This window comes from Lineus longissimus, chromosome 8, assembly GCF_910592395.1.
Source record: "Lineus longissimus chromosome 8, tnLinLong1.2, whole genome shotgun sequence".
Taxonomy (NCBI): domain Eukaryota; kingdom Metazoa; phylum Nemertea; class Pilidiophora; order Heteronemertea; family Lineidae; genus Lineus; species Lineus longissimus.
In genome coordinates, this window is record NC_088315.1 from 13691778 (window position 1) to 13713462 (window position 21685).

Consider the following 21685-nt stretch of genomic DNA (forward strand, 5'->3'; position numbering starts at 1 on the left):
AATAACCTGGCGGGTTTTCATCAAAACTCATTGAAAAAAGACCAAAAAAAGAAATAGACAGAAGAAAATGTCAAAATCATTTCACTTCAATGTATACGAATAGATACGAAAAGAATATTTGTCGTAACCATGGTTCCTGAAATGTAAAAATCCTCTTTGGTCTCAAAATTAGATCCAAGAAAGAAAGGAGAAATCGGCCCAGTAGTGTTTGTGCAGCTGCAATGACATTTCGATCCTGCAGTTTCAGTGCGGTCGAATTGTAAATTCATTTAAGCCATACAGCAAAATAAACAACACCGACACTAGGGGTTGGTTAAAAAAGGTTTTATTCCTCAAAAATACACATCAGCAAACAATCTTAATCACTGAGTAGTACAGTGATGACCAGGGTAATGCTATTCTCACGTCACATCGCGAAGCAATATACTACAGAAATCAACATAACCTGTTCCCTCAGCTGTTTATGGACAAATCATTATGGGCGATAATCCAAATGGACTGGGTCGTCATGAACAAGTCTCATTTTGTTCTCATTGTCAAAAAAAGTAGGTCTTAACACCTGGTCGACAGAATTCATAGGAACAGACAAGTAATCAGAACTCAGTTTGATCTAACATGAGAATGAATGACATCACAGTCCAAATCACAATTGTCATCCCTAAATTCGCGTCATTGACGAGCTACCCAGTGGGTAGGTCGCACGTAAGTCGTGCGTTATTTACTAAGCAGTTCACTGGTGCGTAATTGACGTGCAAATCGGCGCGGAACTCGCACATACATGAACGTTGCGCGTCAATGACGAGAAGATGGATGGATGCCATTTGTGATTTGGAATGTATATCGATTCATCGGAAAGGAGAGACTCTCAACTTCTAATTGATACCTTCACCTAATCTAAGTCGTGGGGACTTGCAACGCCGTGACATGATATGCCAACAATATTTGGAGGAAAAAAACTGTGCTGTGAAATTTGGCATTTAAGCGGTCAAAAGCGGGTTTCAACTTACAACACAACACTTTGAAGTAATTATACCGTGATTCCGTCAGTGAAGTGAAAATTTATACTGAAGTCATTTGAACTATTGTCAAATTAACACCTTCCATCTCGCGAGCTTAAGGTATCGAGGCACTTTTTAAATTCGATATTTCACAACATTGCACAAACGCTTTTAGCCCTGAAAATGGCACAATTAATTCAAAAGCGCGCGTTTTGGCACATTGTCCAGAGAAAGGCGCATTGCGGCGCATTTTTGCTCGTTCTCAAACGCGTCAGAAATATTTAATCTTCTTTCAAGGATCAGTGATTTGGCTCACACCCCAGTGCAGACACCCTCAAAACTTGTTTCGAAATCTTCCAGGACTTCTATGTTAATACAAAGCGAGAATAAAATGGTTGGGGCCTTATAAAATGCGGAATCATGAATGTTCGAAAGAAAAAAGGCATAGAATCGACCCCTTCCAAAAATTTATATCAGGATCCGGAGGTCTATCTGGTAACAGGCCAGGCCAAGCCCTTAAATTGCTGCTATTCTCTGCGCCGTGAAATTATCTTTAAAATAAGGACCGATAAGCGAGTTACTACACTTTTTAACATGTCAGTCTTGGCCCCCGGGTGCCAAAGACGAGAGTCAGATCGGATCGAAATTCGGTGTTGGAGGTTATCTGACGTAGGGAGTCATGTGTACCAAATTTAAAGTTCATCGCTTTAGCGTTTAAGAAACATATCATAATTACACTCAAACGGCCAATTTACGCCATTTGACCTATGTGGCCATGAAAAGTACATGCCGGTCGAATAAAAAATTCGTATGATATGTGATGTATCCTAGCCAGGAGTAGACCTACCTTCCATAAATATTTTTCGAAAACAAGTCACTTGGAAAAAAAATCACACTTTTTAGGTTTTCACTTTTGACCCCCTGGTGGCCAAGTCGAGAATCAAATCGGACAGAAATTCAGCGTCGGAGGTCACCGGACCTGGGTGGGGGTCCTGTGCATAAAGTTTCAAGTTCATAATCCGAGCAGTTAAGAAACGTGCCACTTTTTTTTTAAATAGGATACGGACCACGGCGGACGACAACGACGGCAAAGGACGCCAGACACTTAGTATTGAAAAGACTCCCCTACGATGAGCCAACCTGTAGTGCTGCTCGTCTAGAGGTAAAAACTAAATCTGAAGGGAAAGAATACATTCGGGAAGCATTCTGTGCAAACAAAATGGATGATAGAATCGATTCGAAAATATTCTCTTAGACACCACTGGGATGGTAGGGGAATTGGTTTTAGATGCAGCCATCAGAAATTTCCTTCAACCCATGTCATCATCCTAAATAAAGCTATAAAAACGAATGACCTTCCTCTGGTGCACCCTGACTTGGATACAAAATGTCGCCAAAACTCGCGGTATTCAACACGGAACTCTGATACCGCTCTGTTGATGTGCATGTGGTGGTCGTGGTGATGGCGATGGCTATGAGGATGAGAATGAGGATGGCGAGGATATGACCAACGTACGATTTTACGTTTTCGGCCTATCAGAAAGTTAATACGGCGTCACACAGACATAAAAGTTTCGCACAATAAACGGGCAAGTGAGGGGGCAATTGTAAATTTATGTCCCAGTGATCTAGAGAATATCATAAAGACATCATCAAATCAAATGATAATGTTCACATAAATTATAATCTTAAATAGTTATCGTGATGAATTACACAGTAAACAACATTATTGTACTACCAGGTTCTTAGTCGTATCGGGATATTCGACTCGGGATGTTTATCATCATGATATTAACGGAACAATCGCATTATTAAGGGCAATATTACCCAGCTGTCGGCTGCCCAGTCACCTCTCCTATTCTACATAATTAGTTTCCATCAATAAATTCCATCAAAAAAAGGAAAAAATTATAAATCTGGCTGAGTAATCGCGTTTTTCCGATTTTGACTTCATGTTGATCCGAGTTATCTCCACGCATCGACTCTTTCCACGCTGCGTCATAGCGGTATGACGTGAACTCGGATCTCGACGTGCACTCACGTGGCGGGAAAGGTATTTCGCGCCAGGACTTGCGCGTACGGAAAATAACGAATAATGCGTTTTTATACTATCTGAGAGCTAAAAAACAAAATCGGTAAAAAGCCTCAAACACGTTCAGAAAAATAGTTTACTGATGAACCAGAAGAAGAACAAACATACTGCAATAATGCCACTGGTCCTTTAAGTCGTTATCATTGATATCAAAACATACTCTATTCTTCAAATTACCTGTCCCACTACCGAACACGGCAAAATAATGACAAAGTTCGACGTAGGCCTATTTTGATGGGGGAGAGCAAGTCATAGTAGGGCCTAAGTTACATAGAACAATGCAATACATGTCAAGCCTTGTGTTGCAGTAGGCTTAGGCATAGGGGGTATAGGTTGTTGTTTGTGGTTTGAATTGTCATGATGAGGTTACTTTGCATTACTTTTTGCTTTGCATTTTGGATTCGTGTGGTGATTTCGATGGACAATGATTGTGATAGTGACGATGAGCAGGTAGGACATGAAAAGAGGCATCTTCACGGTTACAGCTTAAATCAGCGGTTGGACTACGTTCGCACCTTCAGGGTGCACCATGCGATGGGCATCGACCATGCCCGGTCTATGCGTTCATTTGCGAACCATTTTCGTATCCACTCACGGACTTTCTCTGGATGGGCAGATGAATACGAGGAAATGGCAGAAAGGCGTGATCGATGCACACACGATGAGAGATTACGACGCAGAATTCGGCAGCATGGCCATTATGATCGAAGTAAATCATTTTTTTGTAAGGAATTGACTGGAAAATGGTTGCTCTTAATTGAAATAAAAGATGTTATAGTCAGTGGTATCTTCGAGATTTTTGTTTGAACAATTTCGACCGAGGTGTCTGTAGTTAATCCTTAAGAACGCACCAGAGAAAAAGCAACGTCACTTTGCTTCAGACAGCCGAAGCGATCATGTCATACCAGGAGGCGAAGCGTAGGCTAAGCATGCGCACACAGGAACATGTTGTGTCTGAATACGGCTGCGCCGAAAACGCAGAAATGAGATACCCGTCTCAGCTGTATTTCTCTGTGTGCGCCTCGCTTAAAGGGAACCACTCATTCTGATGCGATTTGATAGTCAATCACCAAAAACAACCTTTTATTTTCTTTCTGTCTTTTTTCAGTGTTTTGGCCAGAGGTAGAAAACCAACTTCCTCCTCATCTTAAATCAATACCCGGCCCATCGGCATCACCTGTTCCGTAAAGGATCCCACGAGCGAATGGACAGGACTTCTTCATCCCTGGAAAATCCCTGGAAAAACCCTTCTCCAGCCTTTAGACTTAACTAAACCGCAGTGTTAAGAGCCACCTCAGGTCCTTACGGAAAGCATGGAAAATTGGGCATGCTCATGGGAAGGACACTGTGATCCGATTTCCCGCCAGGAAGTAGTTCATATAATCAGTCTCGGTTGGGAAATAGTGGCCGAACGGGTGATCCACAGTGGATGGAGGCTGAGTGGGCTTCTTCCTGACGGGAATGAGGGCCCAGTGATCCCGCCTCCAGCAAAGACGAGCTGATAGAGGATGATGATGACAATGAGGTGATGTTTTAATGATGATGATGATGAATGATTCAACAATAAACCTTTTTAGTAACGTTCATTAGTTTAATCCATTCATTCGTTCAAATCCTGCCCATTACCCAACTATCAGGTCAACTTAACAGCATAACATTTGGCCAGACAATTCGGTTGCATCACTCTGTATTATTGTCACTGTTCAAACTGTGAAAGCCAAAACCCTGTTGCCCTAACGGGAGCTTTTGTCACGCTTTTGCCCGGTTACATACCAATTACCTCTAGAGTTTAGGACACTATGATGGTCATCTCAGTGCATGGACACTGACTGTTCTCAACCAGGACATTAATATTTGACCATCTTCACCCCATTTTCTTCAACATTGGGCTTAGAAATAATATTCATGGGTTCGGTAATGGGACAGGTAAAAAGAAGAATAGAGTATATTTACGGTGTATTTATCAAAGGACACTGCCAAATGCAAATTCTGCATAGACTTAGAATTCAAAAATAAGCAAGATTAGCAATAACATCGGTTTCTTCGTCATTGAAATAGGGTCAATACAGTCAGAAAATCTGGAATGTTTAGACAGTTAACGTTGGGAATAATTCAGTAGCACGAAATTTTAACGCCGAGTCATCTTTCTACGAACTGGTTTTAAATTCTTCTTTTATGAATTGTTTCCGATGACTATATTTCGTCTCGACCTGACGTTTTCTCAACATTTTGTTTACAAACGCTAGATGATACTGATAAATGTTCTGCATTCTGAGAAAACTTTGCGCTTGACCTCTATGACCTTAATTGTGTTATGTGATGAGGTCTAATCTGAATTTGATAATTGTGCTCCTCAGTTAGATTTTCAGAAATGGCCCAGATTGAAAGGTCATGTTGTCATAATTCTTAAGGAGGCCGGTTTGAAATATTCGACAAGCAAAACGATGAAATGTAAAGCCCCAGGTGAGCTAGACAAGAGATCACAATGAAAATCCCTAATGTTGACCTTGATATTTGATGTTAACATTATTTTTCCCTGCTCAGGGATTTTTCAAATAACCCCATAACGGCGTGCGATATCAACAAATAAAGAGGCATTTTTTGCAATGAACGCATCAGAACGCAAGGTTTTGCTCAACAAAAGGATTAACTTTTAACTTTGTTCGCGTTATCTGCATGGTACGCGCTTGGAACATAGTGACAATCTTTTTTCTTCAGGCCGTGCGTATTATTGTTTATTTTGTTGATCATCCAGGCGACAGAGTTGCAGTGCTGCCCGTTGTTGACTTGGTTGCTCATTTAGCAGTTGAGAGTCATCGCAGCCCTAGTCTAGCGAGGCGAGTGGTATACCTTAATTAACAGTCGAAATCCACATTATATCAGCGTAGCGTAGCAGCTTATCTTGTATATGAAGGAGGGACGGCCCTAGCATAACCAGACATCATTATGCTTATGTACGTAACGTAGTCAAATCCTGCGAGTAACGTAAGTAAATCATTTGCGCATCCGGATCTCAGAAATCTCGTTTCATGTTTACGCCGTAATCCGTGTATTCCTCTCCCTTGGCAAGGGCGCACAGTCTAAAGGTGAGGAAATCTCTTCCTCGGCACCTACTAGCAACCTTTGGTCCAAACGCTGAACACCAATCACATAACCCAAGGAATCGTCGTATCTGCATGGCTGATAACCTGCAAATAACAATGTGGTTTTGACTATAAGTTATCTAACTAGAGCGAATACATGATACTAATTGGCAGTTCAGCAGGTTTGATGCAGCCATCTACGCAATGACATTTTGATATTTCACAATTTCGACGACGATACGATTTAAAATTGTGATAATTCATGTTTTGCCATGGCACAGGGAAAACAGGGAGAATTTGTGGAGTTAAAGCTGGTTTTTGTCTTGCCATCCCAGGAGAACGAATTTCTGCCTACGACCATGATTGTGCCCATTAAACGAATTCTAAAAATACACTAGCAATAGTTGCAATAGTTGGACCTTTGCCAAAACAGGCGACGAGATTTGACAACGTGCGACCGGCGTTGAACTTTGCCCTCTTTGTGTTTTCATGTCGGCGCTGTGATTGGAGCACGCGCTGAAAGCGTACCGAGAAAACAGGAACATCGATGGAATCCGTCATGGGTTTGTGGATCTCGATAGAAGTGACGCAACCGCATGAGAGTCAGGATGGTCAACGGTAGGCCACCACATTTCCTTCGAAGCTGTGTTGTCAGTGTATGGGTAGGTGTTCCATAGTAATGCATTCGACGATCTGCCCTTTTCTAAATTTTCTGGTGATTTTGATGGATATCTGCAATGACTCGAGTTCGGTTTAGCGACTTCACCGACTTCGGCGAAACAAAGGCGAGTTTCCGACGCATACTGCAGCATTCCATGGCACGGTGTTGGTGTGGTGTTCTCAGTTCTTTTTGTCTACATGAACATCCTATTCAGGATCATCAATAAGGTTCTAATTTAATCTGCATATATATAAAACAGAACAAAGAGGTAAGCAAACAACAATCCGCCACTGCAAGGACGGCAAGGAAAGGATTTGTTTACAAAAAGAGGCATACAAATGCTGTACTAAAAGGTAACTGATGTATACAGAACTCACTTATTAGGAGGAATTCAGTACCGTAACCTAACCTTATTTGAGTGATGAACATTGTCATGTATCTAATCATATTTCCAACGACACTTTTAGTTTATCAGTTTTCAAAGAGGAAAATAATCACAAAAAGTACCAAATATTCTCAACCATTTGTGACTATTTTCTTTTTTACATATAGTCTATAACCGATTTATCAAAAGTGTAGTTGTGATGTATGTGTTGAATATATGTTTATTTTGTTCAAGTAAAGTTAGATCATTGCCTTCCTTCAAATAAGAGAGTTTTGTATACACCAGTGAACTATTAGTACGGCATTTTTATACCTCTATTTGTAAACAAACCCGTACCTTGCAGTGGCGGAGTTGGCTGATAGAATTTTACTTAAATTTCAGCAAACAAGTTGTTCTCCAAGCAACGGTTCTTAAGAAGCGAGAACCACTGGTGTGCGTTCAGTGCGGAGAGACGTGTGCGTCAAATCAGCCGCTCAATCAGCACAAGGCACTCTAAGCATCTATCCTGTTGTATCCGATAGTTCTTCTTTCATCTCTGGGATGGTGTATGAGATAGTGCTCGACGAGACCGTTCATTTCCAGCGACGGTATTACAGATCAACTACAGGCAGTAAGGATACATTTTAGATTGGAAAATATGACTGTCAGGGCCACATTTCGAGTTTTCACTGCATTACATTGCTAAACACCGTATCCATGAAGTCAATGCATTTAGCGCTGTATCTCGATCAGTAATGCGGCATGCATTACTTGCTACTTTGTCTGTCTTTACTGTTAAGCAGCGGCCAATGATGTGAACTAGCCCCCCCCCCCCCATTGTTAAGACATCGAATAATCGATACCGACTCTTTTCTGGCGAACTGTAGACACATTGGGATGATCAGAATATCTAAATTGACCGCGATTTTCTGGCAATCGCAGTAATTTTTTTTCGATGTTTTGGCAGAAATAAGAAACGGCGCCCCGGAAATATTGACCAACTCCGTTTATCATCTGCACAGCACATCTTCTGGGTCTGCTGCATCCTCGATACATCGAGGGATGTCGGAGTTCTTCTAGGAATAATAGGTGACGCCACCATTTCTTCAACGGTTCCTAAAGCGGGAAATAGGAATGAGCAAGTCCGGACTTGGTAATTTACAGGCGTTTATCATAATTGCTCGAGTGATCTAGAGTCAAACCCTGTACCACAGATTCGGAGCTGAGGTGGTTTCAGGGTAAACGATCGGGACACCCATGGGGATATAAATTGTCGAATCCGGGACTAACATAGTCTTCTGATGGTGATAAAGGGTCGATCCCCTGAACAGGGGATACAGAGTTTACATCAACGGCTGCATTAGCATTGCAGTACATGATAGCCCTGCAAGAAAAGGCGTCAATTTTAGAGGCTTCGCCATAAAATGATGTCTTTGAAGATCATCAAATGTTCACCTTTCAACGTGAGTAATAGCTCTGTTTCCCTAAGTTACATCCACATGGGCATACTGATGTACATCGACCGATGATGCATGCATAATAAGCAGAACCGGATTAAATCACAGTAAATTACCGAAAATTGTAACAATAATATTTTGTTCTACCAGGAAGATGATAACAAATCGGAAATTCGTTTAACCGTGCATAATAGCGAGCTTTCGCACCACACGGTACTACATTTAGCTATCTGTACCCATAACCGGTAAGACGGTTTGTTTTGACCCGTTTCGCAAATGAAGCCAGTCAGGCCTAAATGGAGAGTACCATTGTTAACGACCATTTCGTACCCGATAAGTCTCTAAAATTAGATCAATTTAGTTAACTGGCTTAACCGATTTCTTTATTTTTTTGTTAAACGGATTTAATCTGCTCTGAAAAATGTACCGAAAGGAACATGAATGGAACTGTGTAAAAGCGTGTCATAATGATAGAAAGGCTTTAAAAACCCAGTTATCGGAGAGTGCCACTCAAGATGACACTGTGAAGTATCAGGAAGTATTATCTGCCAAATTAGGCGAATTAGATGTTCCCTTTCACGTGCTTAGGTGTAATAACTACTCGTGTACGAACCACGCAAGAGATGTAGACAAATTTCATGATGATATAGTATCGGCGTGCGTTAGGTCAGGTGATGAAGCCATACCTTTTATTAATAAGAGTAATTTTCGTGGCAGAGCAGGTTGGGACGGTCACAGTTTTGGTATGAGTTATGGAAGGAAAATGAGAGACCAAGAAATGGTTACGTTGCAGACATACTTCGCCTCACTAGAGCACAATATCATTCAGCGGTAAAATGGTTAAAAAAGAATCAGGAAAGGTAGCTGCAGAACTCATGCAAGGGAAAGAGTAGTAAAGAATTTTGGAAAGATATAAAGAAAATAAAAGGTACAGGTCGAGTGATACCAAATACAATGGATGGTGCTGAGGGAATGAGGGGATATGTCAAATTTTTGGAAATAAATTCAGGAAGTTATATAATTCAGTTCCGTATGAAGTCAATGAAATGCATGAACCGAAAAAGAGTCTAAATGATAACATTTTACTAAATTGCTGTGTTGGTCAGTGCGGTAATGATCATCAAGTTGATGTGCATTAGGTTATTCTGGGGGTGAAACAACTAAAAAAGAGTAAAAAATGAAACGGCCAGGGGCCATTGTGCTCACCGTATGTATTTTTAGTAGACAGTTACAGAAAGTGCTACAGTATGACAATGGTGAATATATTTTTAACTTTGACCTCAGTGACCCTGACAGGTAGGTCAAATAACAAACCAGGGTGATATGTGATGTAGACACATCCACCTGACCATAACAATTTCATCACTCGTTACACTACAGCAATCGGCAAAAAACGATTTCCAAGATGGCCGCCTAATTAAATTTATGGCACCAAATAAATCAAAAAATGAAGAAAATGTAAGATAGAACTCAGAAAAGAAAAAAGGAAAAGATGAAAAATAAAAATATTTTTGGCTGTCCTTGACCGGGGTTTGAACTCACGACCTTTGGATTGCCACAATACGAGGAAAAACCCACAAAACATGCAATTTCGGCCATATTTGAATTCCGATCTGGCTGAAACTTGGCATACAAATAGTGGCTTCTTAGATGCATCATTACACAAAATTAAAACTCTTTACATTGAACAACGACAAAACGTACCAAGAACGGTAAAGTTTTCAACTTTGACCTCTGTGAACTTGAAAGGTGGGTCAAATCAAAAACCCGTAAGATATGTGATGTATCCTTGCTAGGAGTACCTACCATGAAACTTTTATCAAAAACAAATCAGTAATAAGCGAGAAATCACACTTTTTGAGTTTTGAGTTTGGGCCCCCTGGTGGCCAAGTCAATAATCAGACCGAACCAAAATTCAGTGTAAAAGGTCAACTGACCTAGGGGGTCATTTGTTCAAAGTTTCAAGTTCATTTCTGTTGCGGTTGAGAAACGTGCCATAGTTACACTCAAACGGCAAATTTACGCCATTTGACCTCTACGACCTTAAAAAGTAGGTCAAATCCAAAAAATCGTGCAACATCTGAGGTAACCTTGCTAGGGGTCCCTGCCATAAAAATTTCATCAAAAACAATTTGCTAATAATCAAACTATTGCACTTCTTACTTTTTCTGTTTTGGCCCCCTGGTGGCAAAGTCAAGAATCAGATCAGGCTGAAATTCAGCACCAGAGGTTATCTGATATAGGGGGTTATATGTACCAAGTTTCAAGCTCATAGCTTTAGTGGTTGAGAAACGTGCCATAGTTACACTCAAACGGCCAATTCACGCCATTTGACCTCTGCGACCTTGAAAAGTAGATCAAATTAAAAACCCGTAAGATATATGATGTATCCTTGCTATGAGTACCTACCACAAAAGTTTTATCGAAAACAAGTCACTAATAAGCGAGATATCACACTTTTTAGATATCCACATTTGGCCCCCTGGTGGCCGAGTAGAGAATCAGATCGGACAGAAATTTAGTGTCACGGGTCATCTGACCTAGGGGGTCATGTGTACAAAGTTTTAAGTTCATAGGCCAAGCGGTTAAAAAACGTGCCACTGTTTTTGAACTAGGATACGACGGACGACGACGACGACGACGACGACGACGACGACGGACGACGGACGACGGACACTGCGGTGAGGTATAGACTCCCCTACGGTGAGCCAAAAAGACAGTATATCAGATTTAGATCTGATCACTTTATTAATGGTGGTCCAAAACTTTATATGTATATAATATTATCAGCGCAGTGCCCTGGTAAGAGCACAGCGCCTTTAGGTTGGGGAAACCCCCCAAACCCTCCGGTTGGGAACCTGCTATAGTTCCTTCCGCCAATTTTTTGTTTTGGGAGACTATTTTCTCAGCCCCCCCCCCCCCTTGGCCTCTCAATAAGTCCTTCCGAGCTGCTTACCCCGGGGCGCTCGAGTGGAACCCCAAAACCTTCATGATGGTACAGTCCTGTGACACATTTAACCCAGGGATAGGAAGAGGTACCCCTTCGATGGTACCCTAACCCCAGCCCTAAACCATCATTACACTTTCATTTCACTGGCATGATATTGGCAAGACTGCCAAGAGGTGGTAAACGCTGGTGGCTTCCTTGAGACAATTGCATGTGGTTGTACCTGGGCAACCAATTCAAGGGGTCAGGGGTCAGGGTTTTTCCCCACCAACATGTTGCCGAATGGTAAATGCATAAAAAATTGATTGGAAAAGGTTTTTGCAGGTCAAGAGACTGGCAGACACTTCACTCTTGAGGAATACCAGACTGATGACCAAAGAACCTGAGGAACATAGAAACCTGTTCATATCTGGGAGCATAAAATGCCTGTTAGCGAATATTGATTATTCTTTAGGAAAAAACAGAAGATCTCCTAAACCAACATTGACCAATGGTATCCCATAGAACCATCCCTTCCTCTATAATGTGTCTTCGTAGAAAAGCCCTTGTTCTGCGGCGCGCTTATCATTTCTACTTGGTGCGATGATCTCACATGGTTTCTGTCCAACTTAAGTTCACAAGGTCCAAGGTAATACCAATACCTACCGAAACGGCCAGGGGCCATTGTGGTCACCGTATAGATATTTGGTGCTTTGGAATTCATCCAGGTTAAGAAACATTGTGCATGTATAGTATATAGGTCAAACCAAAGTCGGTATGACATGTGATGTATCGTTGCTTGGAGTAAGTACCATAAGAATATCATCAAAAACAAGTCACTAATAAACGAGATATTGGACTTTTTACCTATTTTAGTTTTGGCCTCCTGGTGGCCAAGTTGAGTACCAGATCAGATCGCAATTCGGTGTCCGAGGTTACATGACGTAGGGAGTCATGTGTACCGAATTTCAAGTTCATAGCTTTAGTGGTTAAGAAACGTGCCATAGTTACAATCAAACGACCGATTTACGCCATTTGACCTCTGTGACCTTGAAAAGCAGGTCAGATCAAAAACTCGTATGATATGTGATGTATCCTTGCTAGGAGAACCTACCATAAAAATGTTATTGAAAACGAATCACTAATAAGCGAGATATCACACTTTCTAGGTTTTCACTTTTGGCCCCCTGTTGGCCAAGTCGAGAATCAGACCGAAATTCAGGGACTGAAATTCAGGGTCAGAGGTCAGCTGACCTAGGGGGTCCTTTGTACAAAGTCTCAAGTTCATAGCCTTAGGGGTTAACAAACGTTCCACAGTTACGCTCAAATGCCCAATTTACGCCATTTGACCTCTGTGGCCTTGACAAGTACGTCAAATCAAAAACCCGTATCATATGTGATGTATCCTTGCTAAGAGTATGCTAAGAGTATCTACCATAAAATGTTTACCAAAAATTAACCAGTATAAAGCGAGATATGGCACTATTCAAATTTTTGGTTTTGGCCCCCTGGTGGCCAAGTTAAGAATTAGACCGGACTGAAAATCAGTGTCACAGGTCATCTGAACTAGGGGGTCATGTGTATCAAGTTTAAAGTTCATAGCTTTAGTGGTTAAGAAACGTGCCATATTTACACACAAACGGCCAATTCACACCATTTGACCTCTGTGACCTTGAAAAGTACGCCACATCAACCTGATTTTTTGTCAACATGTAGAGCTACGTAATAGGTGTCTACATACCATATTTAAAGACTATAGGAAGAATAAAGACAAAACATGCCACTATCGGTGAAATTTTAGAGTTTGACCTCTGTGACCTTGAAAAGTAGGTCAAATCAAAAACCCGTAGGATATGTGATGTGTCCTTGCTGGGGGTACCCACCATAAAATTGTTGTCAAAAACAAATCAGTAATAAATGAGATATTGCACATTTTAACTTTTCGGTTTTAGCCCCCTGGTGGCAAAGTCAAGAAGCAGACCGGAGCAAAATTCAGTGTCAGGGTACATATGACCTTGAGCATGATGTATATAAAGTTTCAGGTTCATAGCACAAGCGGTTAAGAAACGTGCCACAGGATACAACGGACGACGACGACGACGACAACGGACACAGAGCTATCGTATAGACTCCCCTACGATGAGCCAAAAATGATAGGAAGTATTTATGTTCATCGGAGAATTATAGAGGTAAATGAATTTCATTGAGCAGCATTATTGGCAAGTTTCTTGATAACAGGTACGATTCTATTTTATCTACATCTGACTCCCAGTTTGGTTTAAAAGCTGGTATCTCAATGGCAACATGCAGCACTGTTTTGAATGAGGTTATAGAGTATTACAATGGCTGCAAAACTGTCGTCTACTGTGTGATGCTGGATGCAAGTCGAGCCTTCGACGGTGTTCATTTTATCAAATTATTTAGAGTATTGATGAAGAAAGGCCTGTGCCCTTTAATTGCACGTTTTCTGGCTACTTTATATTTAAATCAGGTCATGCAGGCACAGTGGGGTGATCTTCTATCTATGGAATTTTCAGTTAGTAATGGCGTCAAGCAAGGGGGTGTAACGTCACCGCTATTGTTCGGGATATATCTTGACGAACTCTTAGATGTATTGGGTAAATCTGGGGTGGGCTGCCACATTGGCAGCATGTTTTTTGGCGCCTTTGCATATGCAGATGATGTTATTAGTTTAGCACCGTCATTATTCGGGCTAAAAAAAGGTTGAAGGTTGCAAGTGAGTTCTCGGTTGAGTATAACATTTCTTTCAGCCCTTCAAAATGAAAATTTCTTGTTTTTGGGTGTAATGATCTTCCGCCCGAGGTGGTATTTCAAGGTAATTCAGTCAGTTTATTCCACGAGGAAATTCATTTAGGGATACTCCTCGGTCAAGAAGTACGACGTAGGCGGATATAACTGTGTTAGTGATCTCTATAAACGAACGAACATCTTAATATCTCAGTTTCGATTTTCCAAATACCAAGAAATAGATTGTTTAAGACCTTTGTATGTCCTTATATGGGAACCAATTACTAGACCTGACAAAGCCGTATAAGGAATACCTTTACATCACATGGCGTAAATGCATTAGGCAGATATTGTGTCTCTCATGTCGTGCATACATGTATAATGAACTATTGGCAGATATGATTCAAGATTGTTGTATTCAAATACAACTGGAACAGAGAATGGTAAAATTCATAAATGGCATGTTGGTTGCAAAAGACAAGTACATCCGACATGTATCCAGTTAATAGTTGCAGGCAGCAGTTCACCACTAGGAAAACGTTTACTTACATTACTCAGAAAAATTATTGGAATAGGTATAATTTGCCACCTTTATATGTAAATAAGTTTCATGCAAAATTGCCAGATCAAACTAGGCTGGGACTTCAAATTAGGGAACACTGCCGGTACTTCGGTGCATTCCTTCGTCGAGTCTTTAGAGGGGCGGTAGGGGAGGGTAGCAGTGCACGAAATACCGAAACTAGAATTCCTGTGGTTCAACCGCAAAAATGTTCAGATTCCTGGACATATGGATAAGAAATTAATTTTGTTTACATGTATATACAATATACACGTAACCATTAGACTCACACTGTTGTGTGAGTTACAATTTTGTGAGGGGATCAGTCTAGAGACCCATAAACCATGCCGTATAACTTTGGCTAAGGAAATTAATGCTCAGGGGAAGTTTCCCTTTAAGTGAAACATTTTGCTGTTTCTCCACTTGCACACCAGAATCATGAAAATTGTGAACAAATTATCACCAACGCGAACTCTTTTTGTATTTAGTCATTTCCTGTAGGCATTACCACTTGCCATTCTCTAGAGCTCTAGTTCAAATTGTGCCATCTATTTGAGAATTGTCAAACTACACTAATTCAAGAGGCTTCACTCGAACCCAATATTTCGAGAAATAAGAAAAATATAATATTTTACTCAGTGAGGATTATTCCATTATTTTCCTCATTAGTTAAAGGGGATTTCGCACAGCAACGATTCAGCCTACTTTCAACTTTTTATCGGGCGCTGAATATGAACCGTCTCATTTCCTATTCATAAGTCTGGCGCAGATCAGTTAGCCAGATTAGGCCTGCTGAACATGTGAACAATAGGGTCCACAATAGGGGTTCAATTCAATAACTTGCGTATCACTTGATGATGCCTTGATATCTACTGAGGCAAGGGAAGGGCATTGTACTTATCGTTAGGAAATACGCTTTAAGGCTGATTTTGGGGTTGAAACAATGCTGGGATTAATTGAGGCCATATCTTTATGCTGTGTCATTGTGTATCCCCTGTGCATTACGATAAGTATGAAATGAACAAATAAAGTAATATGACCTTCTTAATCTCTTCGTCCAGATTTTTCACATATTTTAGAGGATTTCATTCATTTCTTTGCGATATTATCGATAGAAGCCGGGGATAGAAATACATTACGCCTGCTGTTTCATCGATTCGAAAATGATACCGTAGACTGATGGCTTCAGAAAAACACCTTTTTGACATGCATGATTCTTTTCTAAAGATAACAGATGATATTATCTTTTTTTTAAATGTTTCTTCCTGAGACGTTATATTAATTCCGATGGCGTCAATTAGGTGAGTTTTAGGCGGATTGAAAGTAGGTTGCCCTTCACAACAAATGATAAAAAAAACATGACCACCATTTTGAACAAGGGCTTAACTTTGCTTAATGATTGGACGCAGTTATAACTTACGTCATCAAGCGACATTCTTTTAGTAACACAATTCAATTGTTTTGCTTTTAGCACCCTCTGGTAATAAGAACTTGACCAATTTTGTTCCATACACTTTTATTAATTAATCACTGAACACATGGAAACCGATTCCAAACTTTTGGTTTGACCGCAGGTTTCAGGGATACAGAGATTCACAGAGATTCGGTCGACGCCACTTTTGATTTCTCATCAGAGATCGACCAAGTTTGATGACTCTGCCTATTACGGTTACAAAACGTCGGGCATAAAACCAAAAAATTGAACAGATGGGCCGTCTGACTGACTGACATACAGACGCATGCCACGTGAATAGCTATCAAACTAGCTCCACTAAACGTTTGTCAGATGAACTAAAAGAAACCAGCAAATAAAATAGTGGGATATTAAGAACCTCTTTCCAAAAAAGTTTGATCTTATTCCGACCTTGGGGATATCGTAGATTATTTCTGTAACCGTTTATGACAAACGCGTACCAAGCTTGGTAGACGTCGGAAATCAGATTGCGATTTATAGGAACACGTACATACGTCGCAAGAGCACCCAAAATGATTAATGCCCTATCTGATCTGATCAATGGAAACATGCCTTTTCACACGGAGAGGCCATTCATTTCAAGAGGATAATATAACAGCAACTGAATACAAAATATAGAATATGTCTCATTTTATGATTGAAGAAAAAATTAATAAACGCTGTGTGAACGACGACTCACTGGTTAGATGCAAGACTGAAAAATACTCTTGGTTTACTCTCGGTTTTTCAGATACGCGTAATGAGCTACATGAACTTGAAGATAGAATATCCGAAAGTCGTGTGTGTACACATCACTAGAGTGACACTTCTGGTGACCTAAATGTCGTCTGGCACAAAATTAAGTCTATCATAACTCTGCAAGTTTTCCCGCAAGGAACAAACTTAATTAGAGGGGGCATGCCCTTGTCATTTTTTCCAGACTTGTTTTCATACAACGGAGGCTCGTGACAATTGAAATGCCCCTTACCTTTTCACAAAAAAGCTTTCTACACGTAAGTGGTGATTTCCAGAAATTTTCATTGCATACTTTTGAAAAAAATACCAATCATTTAGGGTGGTGGACTTACTTTCGTTGAGCTATTTATGTCGCCTGAAAAGAATTGTGGAACTCGGCTGCTGTGGTTTTCACATTTGACCCAATAGCAATTACCTTTGTCTGGACACACATTCCATGCAACATTAAATCACTACTATAAAGGACGTAGAGCTGAAATAGTTTGTCACACATCTCCTCCGTCAGTTCAGATCGGATGACCTCGAAACTTTTCCTGTAAGTATGGAGATGGTCCTCGCCGGGTTAAATGGGTAAACTTTGCAGCGATCTCGGAGAAATAGCATTTTTTGTTCGTTCTATATATGGGCATACTCATTAACATAAGGGGCCTTTTCAGCAGGTCTGATTTGCATATGTGGCCATCTATTAAATCAAAAGTGTGGGATTATACAAAAATAAGCCGGGAAAGTATTGAGGCCACTATATGTTAAAAGCATTAATTCATTTCCGCAATTTTCCCCCTTTATTTTGGTCGTACTCTTACACCTTACGTTGTTAATCGCTCTTAATTTTTCTATTACCTTATGGGAATTCATCACGTGATACACGTCACATAATAACAAAACCGCCTCACCCGACCCAAGCACTAGGCGCAAATTAGCTCACAGCTCCCTATATGAATACCCGGGGCAAATATAAAATATAATATAAAATCCCGATTAACATTTCTTTACTGCAATAAAAACAGGCTAACCACTGCAGATTAACAAGTAAGTGAGTGTTCCGGAACGAGTGGAGTCCGTGCGGAGGGTGTCGAAAAAACCCTAGGCAAACTACTTTCTCCGTCTGGTGCTGCCACCCACTATGCTCGCGGCATTTGGTGAACTAAGTTCGTAACACGCCATTGCCTCTTCACCATTCGCGAAATAGTTCGTCAAAATAAGTCGAGACCACTTTGAAGAGTGGTTGAGTTTGATTTTTCCGGTCGTTTTGGCCAAAAACGCGTCTAGTGTAAGTAATTTGGAGGAAAATCATCCGCCCAAATCATCATTTTCGATTTGTAAACACTTGGGTCGTCGCGGAGTGCTCCACATCACACATCGACCTATTTTACGTATATCAAAATCAGGGCAACATCACAACCCCCAGACATATCATTTCATTTCACCCAAATTGCCCCGACCCCACAGTAAGCCAACACCCTAAAACAACCCGCGCCACGGGTATTATGCTGGTATTAACAATGGTTCATGGACCGTGCGACTTGAGTTCTTTTTTCTAATGCCTGGTATTCTAGGTCGATAACCGTATCGGTTTAGCAACCAGTTCGACGAACTTCCGTTTTCCCATGATTTTTCAGGTAGCACATTACTTTTTACAATTCGGTAAGTTCATGTGTTTTAATCCGGTTCTGCTTATTATGCATGCAACATCGGTCGTTGCAGTTAACATGAGTCTGCGTTGAAAAGTGAAAATTTAATGATCTTCAAAGACATCATTATATGGCGAACCCTCTGAAATTGACACCATTCTTGCAGTGCTATATTTTGTACTACAATGACAACAGTAAAGAAATAATATTCATTTCGCATTGCTGAGATACAGTGCAAAATATCTTGACTTCATGAATATGTATGGTGTTTAACGGTACTACATTAGTGTACACTGGCTTATCAATGTAACGCATTGGAACTGTACGGGTTGTATGATCCAACGATTAAAAGTTATTTCTCGCATTTCACTCGAAATTTGGCCCTGACAGTCATTTTTTCTAATCTAAAAAGTAACCTTACTACCAGTAGTTGATCTTTGATGCCCAATATTTACTCTATTCTAGAAGCAATGTTTCTTTGCAACTTTGTGAGAAAACGTCGACGGAAATGCACAGTCTCGTCGTGCACTATCGCATACACCATCCCGGAGAGTGCACTTTCTGCCTGTAGGTCTTGTCGCACACCACACTCGTGTAAAGGTGTTCGCCGGTGCTATATTTCAATTGTACTGATTGAGCGTCCTTTTTGACACTCACGTCTCTCCGCACTGATCGCATGCCTGTGGTACACGCTTATTACGAACCGTTGCTCGGAGAAAAATTTGTTTGCTGAAAATTTAAGTAAAATTCTATCAGTCAAATTGTTGTTTGCTTACCTTTTTGTTCTGTTTTACATAGAACCTCATTGGCGATTCTGGGTAGGATTTTCAAGTAGACGAAAAGAACTTGGATTACCAAGCCGGTACCGTGCCATGGAATGCTGCAGTAAACGTCGGAAACTGAATTTTGACGTACCTATATTTTCTTTGTTAAACCGTACTCGGCGAAGTCACTAAAGCGACCTCGAGGGTTATGAGGCGCGATGTGGCAATTTAATTATTTCCCTAAATAATTTGAAACAATCTCATCTTTCAAACAATAAAGTGAATATTTGTTACTTCTTTCATTTTTGAAACAGTTAATATGTATTCAAACCATCAGTTTTATTAATCAAACCATCCTTTATTTCAGAACCAGGAAAACATAGGAAAATTATTTGAATACCATTGAAGTTACGCTAATCCATGTTTTCAATACCACAAAAAGTTTTTATTCTTTCAAAACATGTTGAGTCGCATCATGATTATTTCAAATCACAAACTTTGGTTAAAATTCATGGTTTGCATCCCACAAATAAGTGCGGAAAACATCATTTGCATCCCATGAAAAATGCACCCGCTATATACAAACGTATGGTATGCATATGATTCTCTAACGCAGCCACAGGCGCCAAGCGGGAATTAAATCATTTGCCAACATTATATGAAATGATGGCCTTGTTTCAACCCATATATTTTCATATTAACAAATGCATGTTGTTTTCAAAACAACCCAATCCTTTCCCAGCCACCGTACACCGCAACCACTGGCACTTTGCTAATGTGTGGACCGACGGCCCAAGCATGCTGAGGCCACAAGTTTTTTATTTCTTTGTTTACGGGAAGAGCTTTCAAAAATGTATGGTCGGGTGTTCGAAATAAAATAAAAATAAAAATCACCCAAATAGGTATGTATGACGTCCGCTACCGTAGCGGCGGCCATGTTTTCCACCAACCTCGATACAGGTGTGATTCTGCAGCACATACAGCACTACAGTGCTCTATATTATAAGGCACCGGGTGCGAGGTTGGATGACTCGCTGCAGCCAGCAGGCCACACTGAAGAACTTTCCGATTCCGAAAATACTTTTAAATTTTTTTATTGAGTTTTATCGTAAATTTGTTTCGTCGGCAGTTAAAAAAAAGAAAACAAATTGATTTTATTTCATTTCTTATTTATTCATTTAAATATGAAGGGTCGGGCGGAAATTTTTCTTTTAAATAAATGATTTTCGGATTATTTTTTTTTCTGAAATCCCAAAAAAGCAAGTCGGCGGTCCCGTAAACCAAGAAATAAAAAAGTCGTGGCCTGACGCCGTTATCGTTTTGCAATATGGCGTTCTATGCATCGATTGGGATGTTGTATTTCCGAATCAGAAATAAATTGAGCTGTCCGTGTGACAGGAGGTGGTACTGTACCGTGACCCTACTGAAAGTTGCTAAATTTGTTACGTCTGTGCCTAAAACTGTAACCCTAGTATTTGCATTTTTAGTTTTAGTAGTTACTCGTAATGATTAAAAGCGCAGCGCTATAACCCGAGGCGGAAAATATAATATGTTGTGATGCATAAACCATCTCGCGTGTCGCATGGATTCCGTCAAAACTCTAAGGCAAATGGCACGTTGCCATTCAATAGACGGTGACGTCAACAATTACAAATTACAAATTACAAATTACAAAATGTTTGTTGAATCCATATGAAAATTCTATTTTACATAATATGAACAAAACAATAAACATTATGTGCTGTGCAAATAGAAAAAAGGGATGAAAGAGAGCAATAATTAATAAATAGTCAAATGATACATGAATGACTTTGAAAGAGTGAGAGAGAGTTGGTGAGAGTATTTGGTCTTTGCTTGAATATTTTTCACGAATGTTGGAAAGCAAGGGACAAGAACATAAGAATTGCATCTCATCATCGATAACATTGATATCCGATGATAGGCAGTGAGGACACCATCTCTCATCCCTTGGAATAACAGGGCGGCTGTGTCGGCCCTTCCCAATTAAAATACAATGATTACTTAATCGTAATTTAGTGAGGAAGAACCTGTGATCCTTATTGTGAATATATGTACTTGGAAATACTTTCGGCGCGCTGAATTCGACAAAGCAAAGTTAGACATGCAGGTCAAAATAATTAATCATTTTGATGGAAATTTTCAAGACGGTGATAGAAATGGTTGTGTATGACA

At 40.3% G+C, this 21685-nt stretch overlaps 1 long non-coding RNA gene across 2 annotated transcripts in view; it reads right to left on the reverse strand.

The window, feature by feature from the left end:
- Positions 1-309: 309 nt before the first annotated feature.
- The window catches only part of LOC135492130 (uncharacterized), a 195295-nt gene continuing 173919 nt past the window's right edge, over positions 310-21685 (reverse strand). For both annotated transcript variants that reach the window (XR_010448032.1, XR_010448031.1), the window contains one exon: positions 310-6278. This is a non-coding gene — a long non-coding RNA (uncharacterized LOC135492130). The remainder of the gene's footprint in view (positions 6279-21685) is intronic.